Source organism: Corvus brachyrhynchos, unplaced genomic scaffold (assembly GCF_000691975.1).
Source record: "Corvus brachyrhynchos isolate BGI_N302 unplaced genomic scaffold, ASM69197v1 scaffold59, whole genome shotgun sequence".
Lineage (NCBI taxonomy): Eukaryota > Metazoa > Chordata > Aves > Passeriformes > Corvidae > Corvus > Corvus brachyrhynchos.
The window spans coordinates 7163922-7177092 of NW_008246054.1; the positions used below are offsets into that span (position 1 = coordinate 7163922).

General features: G+C 45.3%; 1 long non-coding RNA gene across 1 annotated transcript; it reads left to right on the top strand.

Moving 5' to 3' along the window:
- Positions 1 to 2538: 2538 nt before the first annotated feature.
- Positions 2539 to 4589, top strand: LOC108449463. The gene is made up of 3 exons (XR_001865615.1): positions 2539 to 2784; positions 3644 to 3750; positions 4361 to 4589. It is a non-coding gene; the product is annotated as an uncharacterized LOC108449463 (long non-coding RNA).
- Positions 4590 to 13171: the final 8582 nt, after the last annotated feature.

The following is a 13171-nucleotide window of genomic DNA, read 5'->3' on the forward strand; positions in this document are numbered from 1 at the left end:
TCCCTACTCAGAACCCCCCGTGTCAGGAAGAAAAGTAAACCAATTTGTCACTGCTGCTTCCTGGTGCCAGGATAAAAGTGTGTGCTATTCCCATCCCTTTGCCAGAGGTCACTGGATGCAGTGCCTTGAAGCCAATCTGACGGTAAACAAATGAGTGCAAACGTTATAAATTGAACAGAAGGAGCTCTGTCATAACTAGGGGAAAGGCAGGGGGATGATATCTTTGGGGGGAGCAGGAGGAGAAGAGCTGTGCATGGTTCATGTGGCACAAGAGTGCTGTAATCACTGCGCTGGGGGATGGCTGCTTCCAAGGACAAATGGATAATACATGTTTTGCCAGGGCGATGGTGAGATAGCGAGGAGCTTTGAACACACTGATACAGCAATTAAGCAAACTCCTGTCCTTGGGCAGCTACTGAGGTTTCTTAAAAGTGCAGTTTTAGACAGCACTTCAAGCCTTTCCTCAGCAGCAGCAGGGATGCACAGAAAATGTGCTCCTGTGTGTGCTGGCAGGAGCAGGACGTCTGTCCAGGGACACCATTCCCTCCTCCAGGGATATAGTCAGGGACCACAGAGCCCCAACCTGGCATGTTCCCTACTCTAACCTGCCCCTTCAGAAGGTTAGATTGGATATTGGGAAGAAATTCTCCCCTGTAAGGCTGGCGAAGCCCTGGCACAGGTTGTCCAGAGCAGCTGTGGCTGCCCCTGCATCCCTGGAAGTGTCCAAGGCCACTTGGTCAAGGACGGGGCTTAGAGCACCCTGGGATAGTGGAAGGTGTCCCTGCCCATGGTAGGGGCTGGGAATGAGATGTTCTCTAAGGTTTCTTCCAACCCAAAACATTGTTTGATTCTGGGATTCACAGGGGAAGATGAAGGGACACCTCGATTCTGATCCCATGTCAAATACAGAGGTGCTTTTCAGTGTTATGTGGTAGCAAGAGAAACCATGAACGTTTGTACCCTTGAGCTGTTGCCTGTAGGATAAATGAATCCACAAAAATGTGCAGCTGGGCTTGTTTTCCTGTGCAGCTTGGACAAATTTGTTTTATGGTCTTATTGAACTAGATCCTTCTTTTTATATCCTGAAATGCACAGGGATGAGTCCAGCACTGCCTGTTTCAACCAGCAGTGCATGCACAGCAGATCTCTGACGGTCTCCAGAGAAACAACAGCACAACAGATGCCATTTTGGCTGACCACAGAGACTGGGAAAAGAGCCCTGCAAAGCTGGAAGTCTTACAAAGCTTAACAGCAGGTTCTACAAAGCCAGTGTCGTTCTCCTACCAGAAACGGATGGGTACACGTGGAGACAGCTGTGGTCTGGTGAGCAGTGGGCTGGGAGAGTTTTTTTGTCCAGACTGATGCATCCCCACTGAGTCACTGTCCATGCTCAGCAGCACCCTGAGGGAAGTGACACCGAACCTGAGCACTGCACCGATTAACTTTTAGCCACAGGTTTATCAGGCTAATTTTGCTTTAGAAATTCTTTCTAATTTACTTGACTGATTTTGCCTTTCTGTGCGTTATCCTCCTACAAGGGATTAATTCTTTGCATTTATTTGCCAAACATTTTTTCATGGAATTATATTTTCTGTGCCATAACTTGGTCAAATTGTAAGATTCTGCAGGTTGCCCTTTTTGTTCTGTTTGTAGTCCATCCAGCACTTTGACTGGGGGCACACTGTCCCTCTGTGAAATAGATAGATAGATAGATAGATAGATCTATCTATATATATAGATATATATATATAAAATAGGCATTACATTGTTAGTACTCTGCATCCCATGTTCATGTTGTGCTGGTTGGTTCTGACACAACCCAGAGCTCCCATGCTGAGTATCAGCCACCTGATTTCACACACATTTCTCCATCAAAGCAGATCGTTAGGGCTAAAGCTTAGAAACAAAGTCAAGTTCCCTCTAATTCCGCAGCAGTCATTTCCAAGCGCAGGAAAGGAGGTTCAGCCACTGAGCAAACAATGGCTGTATTAATTAGGCTGCTATATCTGGCAAGTGTTTTGAGGTATTTTCTCATTGTTATTTTGTTCCCTTTTGTGGAATGCCTGTGCCTTGTGACCCCACCTGACACTCTCACCACCATCCTTGCTCTTTCAAGGTATCTTTTATTGCCAGACAAAGGGAGAAATATCTATTTGAATGTGGCACCAGATCATTGCTAACATCTCTACAATAGAAAAAGGCCCTGAAGAATAAAGCCATCCTTGGTATTATCAGGAAGCCAGGTGAGGGCTGAGAGGGCTGAGGTGTTGTCACACGTGGCAAGGATTAAAGGTTGCCAGCCTTGGTGTTGGCCACACTAGGGCTGTTCTCAGCTGGTGTGAGCTAAAGTACATTCCATAAAACAAAAAAATATTGAACTGTGTCTGTTATACCCCATGATTTCACTGGAATTTCAGGAAACACATGATGGAAAGAGCCCGCAAAGGTCATCGCATCCAGTCCCTGCTATCTTGGGCAACTGCTCCACGCACACCCACTTGAAAGCAGATCAAGCTTCATCATAAAACCCATCAGGCTGCTGCCTGCCACCCACTCCCCCTGCTGAAGGCTGTCCTATAGCTTCCCTCCTCTGCTGGCTGCAAACCTTCCAGCTTTCAAACAGAATTTATTACATGGAATCCATCCCGGCTCACTTTCTGAATGCACAATTTTAATCCAGCTGGGGGAAGAAGCAGAGGATGGTGGGGCCTCTTTGCATTCCTTTGTTGCACAAATCTGGGAGAGCATTCCCCTCGTGTGGGGAGCCCACTGCATGGATGAAAGGTAGGGCTCAGCTTTCAGTTCCTACATTTCCTCCTCTATTAACTCACTGCACTATTGAGCTCTCTGCTATTTCATTGCAGCCTTTCCTTCACAAATCACTTCTTTTTTTTTTTATAGGCAGAGCTATTTCATCATAGCAAGATGTATCTCAGGACAATTAGTAGCGAGGAGACAGTATCTATGCCAGTTTGCCCGAAATCCAAGATTCACCACAGGCAGTTCACTCACCAGGGGGGCACAGGATCACCAGGCCAAACTTGAACATGGTTAAATGCTGTGAGCTTCAAGATGAGGAGAAAGCTGGGCTCTTTCTGTCTCATGCACCCTGAGCGTCTTATGACCATTTAACACGCAGAATTAATCACACTTTATTCATTCAGATTCATTTCACTATGATATTTCATATTGGGTGCACCATAATTTTGACCAGCTGGGAACATGGGGCAACTTTAACACCATCAGGAGCATCAAAGTCCTCTCAGTCTTAGCAGGTTAAAGCCTGATCCACCAAGACAGCCTGGGCTCAGCTCCTCCTGAGAACACTGTGGTTATGCTCAGTGAGGAAGGCTTCAAAGCTTGGATGCACATTGCTTTTCTCTCTGCATAGAAATAAGCCATTTTTGACCAGCATTTTCACCTTGCTGAATGTGGAAAATATCAAAGGAAATGTGCTTTGTATATGTAAAAAATCAGCTCAATAAGAAAGATTTCTCCGGAGGGATGTGATCAGAAGGGAAAATTCACTGCTGGACTTCCATTTGTCTGCAGAAGTTATATCTTTGTTTTTGCTAGGTTTTTTAGGACTAAAATGACAGTGATTAAGAGATTCATTTAGTAAGCTTATGCTTCTTCCTTTCAGGCACACTCTCCCTGGAGGAGTTAAATTGGAAATCCAAGGAGACTTCTGAGGGTGGGGAGCTCAGAGGAGGTGTGGAGAACATATTTCAGCAGTTCCTGAGGTGGCAGGTAGTGATTTCAAGTGAGGAAGCAGGAGAAGGTTGGAGTCTCTGATCAACCCTGGCTGGCTTCCAGCTCTCAGGGCCCAGGAATGGGTGTAACCATGGACCCAATTCTGCTAAAAGAAGAAATTCCTCCCTGTGAGGGTGGGGAGGCCCTGGCAAAGGGTGCCCAGAGAAGCTGTGGCTGCCCCTGGATCCCTGGAAGTGTCCAAGGCCAGGCTGGACAGAGTTTGGAGCAACCTGGGACAGTGGGGGGTGAAAAAGAAAAGCCTCTAAAACACAGCCCCAAAATGTTAAGTAACAAACTGAACCCAGCTGCTTCAGGAGGAAGAAGTACAAACCCTTTTTGCTGTACTTTTTCTTGTTTCTTTGTCTTCCTCAGACTAATTCTTCATTTATTTTCTTCATTTTGCCTTCTCTCTTTTCTTCTTCCCATAAACATTTCTTCTTCCAACTCTATCTCCTGCAGCACAATTTTATGCTAACACCATCTTATTCTCCTATTCTTCTCTCTCACTTTTTTCTGTCTTGGTCTGACACAGCAAGTCCCATTCTCCTGCTGTACTCTTACTTTCACCCTTTGTTCTTAAGCCAATTCCAGTCCTTGCCCCTCACAGGTTTTCTCTGCCTGGCTCCAAGGCTGTCCCTCTTCTGGGCTCCAGGGACAAGGGATGCAGCAGCTGACACGAGGAGTTTGAGCCTAGGCTCAGGTGATGCTGCCTGGTTGTGCTCTTTGGGAGCCGTGCAAAGTGAGGTCATTTAACCAGGACAGAAGGACACACCTGCCCCTAACAGGCTTTGAAAATTGACTTCAGATGCGTGAAATGGGTCAATAAAAACAAGAAATGAAACTGATGTCAGAGGTTGTATTTATTTGACAATAAATTGCTTCCTATGATCGAATTCCTCTCTCAGTTGGGAGGCTCATGGCTCTTGGCCAAGGAAATGGGCCTTGCAGCAGAGGGAAATGAGGAGAGAGACTCTGAGCAGGGGACAAGAGCTGACAAGGCCACCAGCTGCTTCTACCTGCCCAAGGTGTTCATCATTAAGCCAGACAAAGATGTAATAATATATTTGTATTTAATTATTTTATTACTGCATGGCAGTATTTTAGATTATAAAATAATATCAGAGCAGGGGTGTACATAATAACTCGCAACAAAAAGCAAAACTGCTGGAAGATTTCCCCTTACAGGTTTATTTTGTCAAGTATTGTTCCTCATTTACATTTTTCGCTCTTAAACTAAGAAAGAGATCCTCCCTCTGCATTGTGAGCAGCACCTTTTGAAGACAAGGAAGAAAGAGTGGGAATAAAATGACAAAACATTAAATAAACCCTGGAGCCCATGCCTCTACTGTTATGTGAGAAGGGGTTTCAAAGGGAAGCATTTGTATTTAGGTTTCTGAGCAGCAGTGCAGAGCAGCCCCACCACCGCTCCTTCCTGCTGGCTGCGGCTGTGTTCCTGACAGAAGACTCGGGAATAAGCCCGAGAACAGCAACCCAAACCCCTTCAGCTACTGAGTCAAAGGAATTCTGCAAGTCACTCCATGACTCAGATCAGGGCTGTCTCAGCCTGGCTCTCCTCCACATCCCTTGGAGATGCCAGATCCTGTTCCAGTGAGGAAACTGCCTCAAGCTGCCACTGACACCCTCCAAAAGGGACCTGTTGCTGAGGCAGACAGCTGGATGTTGTTTATGCTTTTCCTACAGCACACTGCAGGGGGGCACAGCAGAGCCTGGGGGGACACCTGGAGCAGATCCAGGTCCCCCAGGATGGGTTTTGCCAGGAGAAAAATGGTTTGACCAACATCTCTGGGCCCAGCCTGGCTGCAGTACCTGGACAGCTGTACCCATGGCATGTGACATGGCACCAGGATTTTGTTCTGTTGCAGCCTTCTCCAGCTGTAGATGGCACTTGCTGTGTCACTTCCTCACTAGGCTGTGGTCTGGAGGCATTTTTGCTGCTTCCAAGCTTGATTGCAGACTTCAGTGGGGGAATTAGGGCAAGCTTTAATTTTGCCATAGCTCAGTGGTTCTTTATCTTCTCAGATAGTGACACAGTGCGTTTCCACCTCCCAGCTTTGTCGCTGCCAAGGACCACTGGCCTTACTCTGCTCCATGAAAAGCACTCAGTCAGCACAGCAAGGTGAACCTAATGCTCTGGTTTTAATTAATTGCAATAAGATCCCCATCACCACCAGCAGCCCCCTATGTCTCTGAGATATTTGAGTGAGAGAAGTACTGAACAAGGCGAAAGTATAGTAACAGGGGCCTGGCTGGATGCTCTTCACCCCCTTGCCCCACAAGTGTTTATTAAAGGTGAATTCCTGAGGGTGTTTGTCTACCTCTGGCTCACAGAGAAAAAACATTGAAAGCTTTGATGAGACCAGCCTGAGCTTCCAAATTTCTGAATCTATATGAGTTTTTGAACTCCTGAGTGGTTAATACATCCAGGTAAGAGAGTGGACAACTAACCTATGTATATCAACCACCCATACCACCACAGCTGGAGCTGCAGGAGATGATGTGGATCACAGGACACCCCTTTCACAGTCCTTGGGCTCCTTCAAGCCCTTCTGCAGCCCCACTTCCAAGGTGGAAATAGCAGCAGCAGAGGTAGGAGTGCTGCGGGATGGGTACGCCCTCTACCATCTCGTCCTGCCTTTGGGGGAGCAGGGCTGCTGCCTCTCACCCTGTCTTTGTGCAGCACAGTGCCCAGCACTCAGTATTTTGGAAAACAGATGATTTCTGCAATACCAGGGCAGGGGTTTGGCCCACACCATCAGTGCCAAGTTTAAAGACTTAATTTGAGACTGGGGACCACTGAAAGTGGCTTTGTCTCACGAGAGGACCCTCCTGTGGCTGCTTCCTTCTCAATCAGTGAAACACCCTAATCCAAGTCTCTTCTTAATGCAGGATATCACCATATCCACTTTTCCTGGACTTTTCTATTTCTGCTCCCTTTGCTTGAACTCCTGGTTGGCAGGACCTCTCCTAACTTGTGAAGGTGTGGGCTGTCACAAGATTTGTCATTTTTCCTTGTGCACCTTTGCTCTTATACAATGAGATCCAGGCTGTATTTGAAGTCTTCCCCAAACTTTATATAAATATCAAAAAAACCCAGGGAGTTATATCTGAAATATTCTGTGTAAACATCTTCTGAAAGTGAGCTCTCCAGCCACCACAGCCTAACAAATATGATCTCCCTCGGATTTGAGGAAGTGACACAAGTTCTGTATCTTAAACTTCAGAAGCTTTTTCCATTCTGACTCAAGTAATTCTAAAAGTGTAAAGGGTAAAAATCTTCACCTATGGACAATATGGAGGATGAAGGTTTGGAGCAGAGGGATCAGAAATTAACTGGCTGAAAACCACAAGGGTCCTGAAAACATCCAAGCTGAAGAGCTGCTTTCCCCATCTCCCTTCTTTTGTCATTCTTTATGGTCTGAGATGAAAAGAAATTGCAAAAATGTTTTAGAGTTTAATTTAAAATTCGGACGTTACATAACTAGAGCCATAATGAGAATGGTGCCTGGACACACAAGGACAAGAACCTCCTGGGTCTGACATGCTGAGAACACAACCAGGCCAGCTCATGCAGAAGCAGGACAGAGGGAGGGACCTCACCAGCTGTTCCCCACACAAACCTTGTGTAATTAACAGGTGCTGTAAATGAAGCAAAGCCAACATGACAGTCACAGCTGCATTAGCTTCCTTGCTGAGCTCTGTCTCCTCCTGACCAAGTGCAGACATCAGCATCCCTCCCCTTTCTGGGGCATCTCTGAAAGCCCTTGAGCAGCCCAGCTCAGGCCTGGCCTCTTTTTGCTTCCCAGCCTCTTGCAGAACTCACAGGTCTGCCCATTTGGGATGACCTTTGCTGAGCCAGCCTGGCAGTAGCATCCAACAGCTTCTGCTCATCCTGGGAGATGGATTCTCCTTTCCAATCCTGTTTTTGTTCTCTGCTGCTGCACAGCTCCTTTTATGTCAAGCAGAAAAAAATGGATCAGGTGGAAATGCAGGGAAATGAACTCACAGGTTATTATGATGGCAATAGTTTCATTTCAGTCAACTTTATCATTAATCCCCTCTCAGGATCTGTGGTGTCTGCGTCTCCTCCTCACAGAGAGCTGGTAACTCTGCACACCCTCTGTTCCCAGGGACAACTTCCAAGTTCACCCAGTGAAAAGCAGGGGAGTGGGAAAGCCAAGCTTTGCCTGCTGAGTTCTCCTCCCTGGATGTACACAGAGTGTTAACAACTCTTCCAGTGGAAAGATGTATCTCCCCTTTTTTCCTGCCCCTTCTCCAAACCCCTTGCATTGTCTCCTCCACACAGCTTTCTGCTCCCTGCCAAAATTCTTCTTGAACAGGAGCTTCAAACCATTTCCCATAGGAAATTACTCCATTGAGGGGGTCTCCTTACTCCCAGCTGCTGACATGCTGCTCCCAGGATATCCGTGGCCTATTTAAATAAATTTATTCCTCCATCCTCCCCTGCTGCAGTGGGGAAGTTCTCTGTAGTCCCATGGATGTCCTTCCCTTTGCTGGAGTCGGTGGGGGCTGCCTTGGGCTCTGGGCAGTGAAGGGATGATCCATGTCCCTGATTATGACCCATAGTGAGACTGAAGCTCCACAGGGACACAGGGGATGCCCAACCCTGGAGAGGGAAGCATAAAACCAAGGTGACAAACGGCATTTGGGACAGCCACAGGAACGGTTCAGAGGTGGATAGTGATGGGAATTACAAAAGCTTGGGTTCTTCAGTACAGTCCCCATCCCTGCTGATTACATTTCCATGCTTTCCTGCTTCCCCCTGATCTACCCTACAAAGCCTGCATGTGTCCCCTGAGTTGCCAGCCTGGCAGCCCCTGATGATGGGCTGCTGATCCCACGAATTGCAGAGCTCCCAAACCCTTTCTCCTCCCTTCCAAACACATCCCTTGGCTCTGGATGATGCAGGGAGCTTCTCACACATCTCTCAGTTGCCTGGTTACCAGGTTAAGGCTGGTGACAAATGCTGGGTGACAGTTTGCTTAACACTGCTTCCCCCATGACCTGGGATCCAGCCCTTTCCATTCCCAGCCTCCTGTGGTGTCAAGTCTTCAGATGCTCTTGTTCACAGTCTCTTTTTGGTAACTTAACTCCTGAATCCTCTGTTCAGTCTGGTCCATCCTGTAATCTCCAATGTCCTGCAATTGAATTATCTCCTCCCAGACCAACTTCCCCAGGATCCCTCAAAAAACTTCTGATTTAATGCCTCAATTCTCAAGTAGGCTGTTGCAGGAAAGATCAATATTTTTTCTTTCCTCCTGCACTAGGAAGAAGATAAATCTATATATCATTGATCCCATAACTTATAAACCCCCAGCCTTGAGATATCTATCTTGACACATTCACATGTGACCTCATACAATAGGATACAGTCTCCCTGTTGCAACTGTGTGATAAAGGAATAATAATAATAATAATGCACAAAACAACCAACATCTCCTTCCATCACTCATATGCAGATGATGCCCTTTAAACCAAAGCCACCTCTCCTTCCTTCATTTATAGAGTTGAGTAAAATGTGGATCCCACATGTACCCCTAATGCAAATAGGACATGGAGGAGTGACAGGACAAGCAGGGATGGGGTTAAACTGACAGAGAGGAGGTTTAGATTGGATATTAGGAAGAAATTCTTCCCTGTGAAGATGGTGAAGCCCTAGCACAGGGTGCCCAGAGAAGCTGTGGCTGCCCCATCCCTGGAAGTCTCCAGGGCCAGCTTGGACAGGGCTTAGAGCAACCTGAGACAGTGGAAGGTGTCCCTGCCCATGGGACTTTAAGACCACTATCAACCAAAATTTTGCCATGACTCTATGAAATAAAAGATGTCTTGAAATCCAGATTTCCTTTTACGTCTAGAATGTGGAAGTTTTCATATTCCTTAATTTCTTTCTGTGTTTTTGTCCTTTGTAACACCATTGGAGATGCTGAGTGAATACATCTGCTTTTCCAGCTCCAGAACTCCCTCTCAGAGAAGACAACTCCAAACATTAAATTCTCCCCTCTCCTGGCCCAGTGAGATCCTGCTGTGCCTCCCACCCTTCAGAGCATCTTCTTCCTCCCAAATGGGGCATCCATCACCTCAGAGCCAAAATCACTCTACAACTGAGTGGGCTGTTGCAGAGAGTTGTCTCAGGCACTGTTGAAGAGGCATTTGTCCAGCTGCAACCAGAGTGACCAAAACACATTCTATTCGTCCCCTGCTGAAGCCCAGAATTTTTGGATGAATCTGAGCTTAACTATTTATAATTGACCTTTGCACAAAAGAACATGAAATTTTTATAGCCTAAATCCTCATTTATTAACTTTACTGGAGTGTAAAATATTGCTGTTTGCTATAAATTTGTACCAGGACAAACAATATATATGCTAATTAGTGGCTGTGCAGCCTTTCGGGGCGTCTGTGCTCACAAGTCCTTTCCACCAGGCAACAGAGAAGGATGGAACAGACAAATGACAATTGAGAGGTGTGATGCTCTCTGTTCAACCGGTGGAGTCTGGAGAGGTGAATTAATGGTGTTCATTATAATGAGTCCATTTCCTTTCCATTTCCTCTATAAATTAGCCCAGGTGCCATGCTGTGTCCCTGAGAGAGCCCATCAGAGGCAACCTGCTGAGATGCACCTGCAAACCCATCGCTCTGGAGTTCTTTTATCACTCCTTATTCAGCTTTCCCCTTCCTTTGCCTTCCTTCAGCCCATCTATTCATCTTCTCCATTCTGTCTCCTCCATCTTTGCTTTACCTTCCTTTTAGCCTTTTCCCTATTTTCATTTTTGCACGACTTTATTGTTTCTTCCTGCCCCTCTTTTCCTATTTCCTCTTTTTTCCCCCACTTTCCTTTATGTCTTCTCCTGCTTGGTTTTCTTGCCAAACATTATCCTACTAGTACTTTGAGGATCTCATTGTTACTTTATAAACTTTGGATCACCCAAGGACACATATCCCTAAGGCTCATCAAAACTCAACATGAAATAGAACCACGGAGAGAGGGAAATAGAGAATGAGATGTGTTCAGTTTCCTGTGGCTGAAGTAGCTATTTCATGGTTAGTTGGCTTTTGCTGCCAAAAAATAAAGTGGTGGGGATAATAAAGGGAGCCTGTTGGAAACATCTCAGATTTTCCAGGATCTGCAGCTGCATCTGATTTCCTGTTTCCGTGTTTGCCCTGGAATGTCAGCAAATACAGGCTGGAAAAAGGAGTGGCAACCTGCTAGGAATTAACATGGATGCTCACAACAGTGAGGGTGGGGAAATGGGAGATCAAAGCCTTCTTAGGGCTGAGTGGTCACAGGATTCTGACATGGACCTGAAATGATGCTCCTCAAAGTCTGTCCTTCCTCTTCTCCTGTTTCCCTGCACCTCTCCAGTTCATTGTCTGCACGATGCAACAGGACACCCATAGGAGGAGCATCCAAAATTGTAATAAAGCTCAATCATCTGTGGGGACGGCTCAGATCAGAGGGGCCAGGACCAAGGAAAATCCAGATATAATAAACCCAATTAAAAAAAAGGTGTGCATATTTCTCCTGGATACAGATTCCAGATGCTGGTTTTCATGGAATTTAGACTGTGCAAGGAATCTAACTGAGTTCATTGAATTGTGGGAAATTGCTAGGGATTTTCCATCAAAATATTTGCAAAGTGGTAGTTGGTTTCTATCAAAATAAAAAAAAAAATCAGCTGAAAAATACCAGCGTTGCAGAAATTGCTTCAACATTTCCTTTGAAGTAGGCAGGTACAAGCCCTACTCTGAAGACCGTGGGAGAGAATAATGTGCCCCAAAATATCATTATCATGAGGCAAAATGACATACCTGGAGGATTTTAACTCAAAATATTTTTTTTTGCATTTTCAAACTATCCTTTAACTATTTTGCAGCAAAATTGCATTTCTGTTCAACTTTTTCTGCTATCAGTCTTATGGGTACATTGAAATACCTCAGAGGGGAAAATTCTGCATGTGAATCAGGTCTGTAGTCTGGTATAAATGTTAAATAAAAATATCTCCCTAGACCCACAAGCTTTCTGCTTCCTAGGGAGTAATATAAACCCTGCTGTGAAGCTGTCCTTGGGTATTTGTAAAGGTAAATAAACAAAAAAATACTTAATTAACAGAATGTTTGTGTAGAAAAAAAAAAAATAAAATCAGTTCATCAATCTCTTTGAGTTTATACATATTGAAATAAAAATCTTCCTGTAATGATTTTTGTTTTCTTATTTTTCCCCACTAATTTTAACAAACTTTTAATGAACACAACAATGTACCAGAAGCTCCAGGGTTTTCAATTCTAACAGACAGTCTGCTGAAGCCACAGCTTTTGCTTCCTTCTCATTTAAAGACAGGCTTCCACCTAAAGCATAAGGTTGAGTTTAAGGAGAAAATTATTTCAATGAGCAGGAGACGGGATTTGGGGTTGAAATCTGTATTGTTTTTATTGAAATTTTTACGTGCGGGTGTCCCCTCCATAGGGCAGTTTACCCACAGAAGAGGGAGGACGCAGTGTCTCTGAAGCAGAGACAACTTTGGGTGGATTTTCTCTCAGTGTCAGTTGTTTGGGAAGTGTGGTCTGGGTGGTTTGACAAAGGGGAGGGACACTCCTTCTCTACTGCCAAGGCTCCAAGCAGCCCAAAGGGAGGGAGCAGAGGGAACAGTGGTTAAACACCCACTGCCTTCAGAGATTATGTTTTAAATTGCTGGTCACGAGAAAAATTCTGGGCCAAATTGTCTGCTGATGTAGCTCATCTCAACTCTAGCAGAGTTATAGCAGGAGAGATGTCAGCTGGAGCCAGAGCGTGCCCAGCTTTCTGTGTTCAAACAGCATGAGAATGGCTAAAAAATGCATTAGGTTGTTACAAGTGTGTTTCAGATTCTCATTTATGTGTCTTGTCCATTTAAAATCTTTAGGTTTTTCTGGGAACATGGTGGTGGGGAGCTGTGGGTTTGTTTTTTTTTTTCCAGCTGCATATACAGAAAAAAAAAGCAGTGCATGCTTTCCTGACCAAAAAGAGAAAATAAAAGTATTCCTTAATATACATCACTAAGAACTGGGGATTTATGTGAAAGATCAAAGCAAGCTGGGACCATTGGGCAGCAGGATGAAGGAAGAGATGTCTGGGATTGCTGTGTACAGGGCAGTGATATGGAAGTACATTCCTATTAATCTCAGGGTCACCAATACTCTCTCCAGTTTCCTCTCACTGGAACTCTGCTTTACATGAAAGCAACCTGGAGATCTCTGTGATCACAGAATGGTTTGGGCTTGAAGGGACCTTAAAGATTATGTAATTCCAACCCCCTTGCCATGGATGATCTTATTGGCACTTCTTTACACAGCCTCAGCAGAATTGTTAATGACCCAAATTATCACCCTCAAGCATTGGACT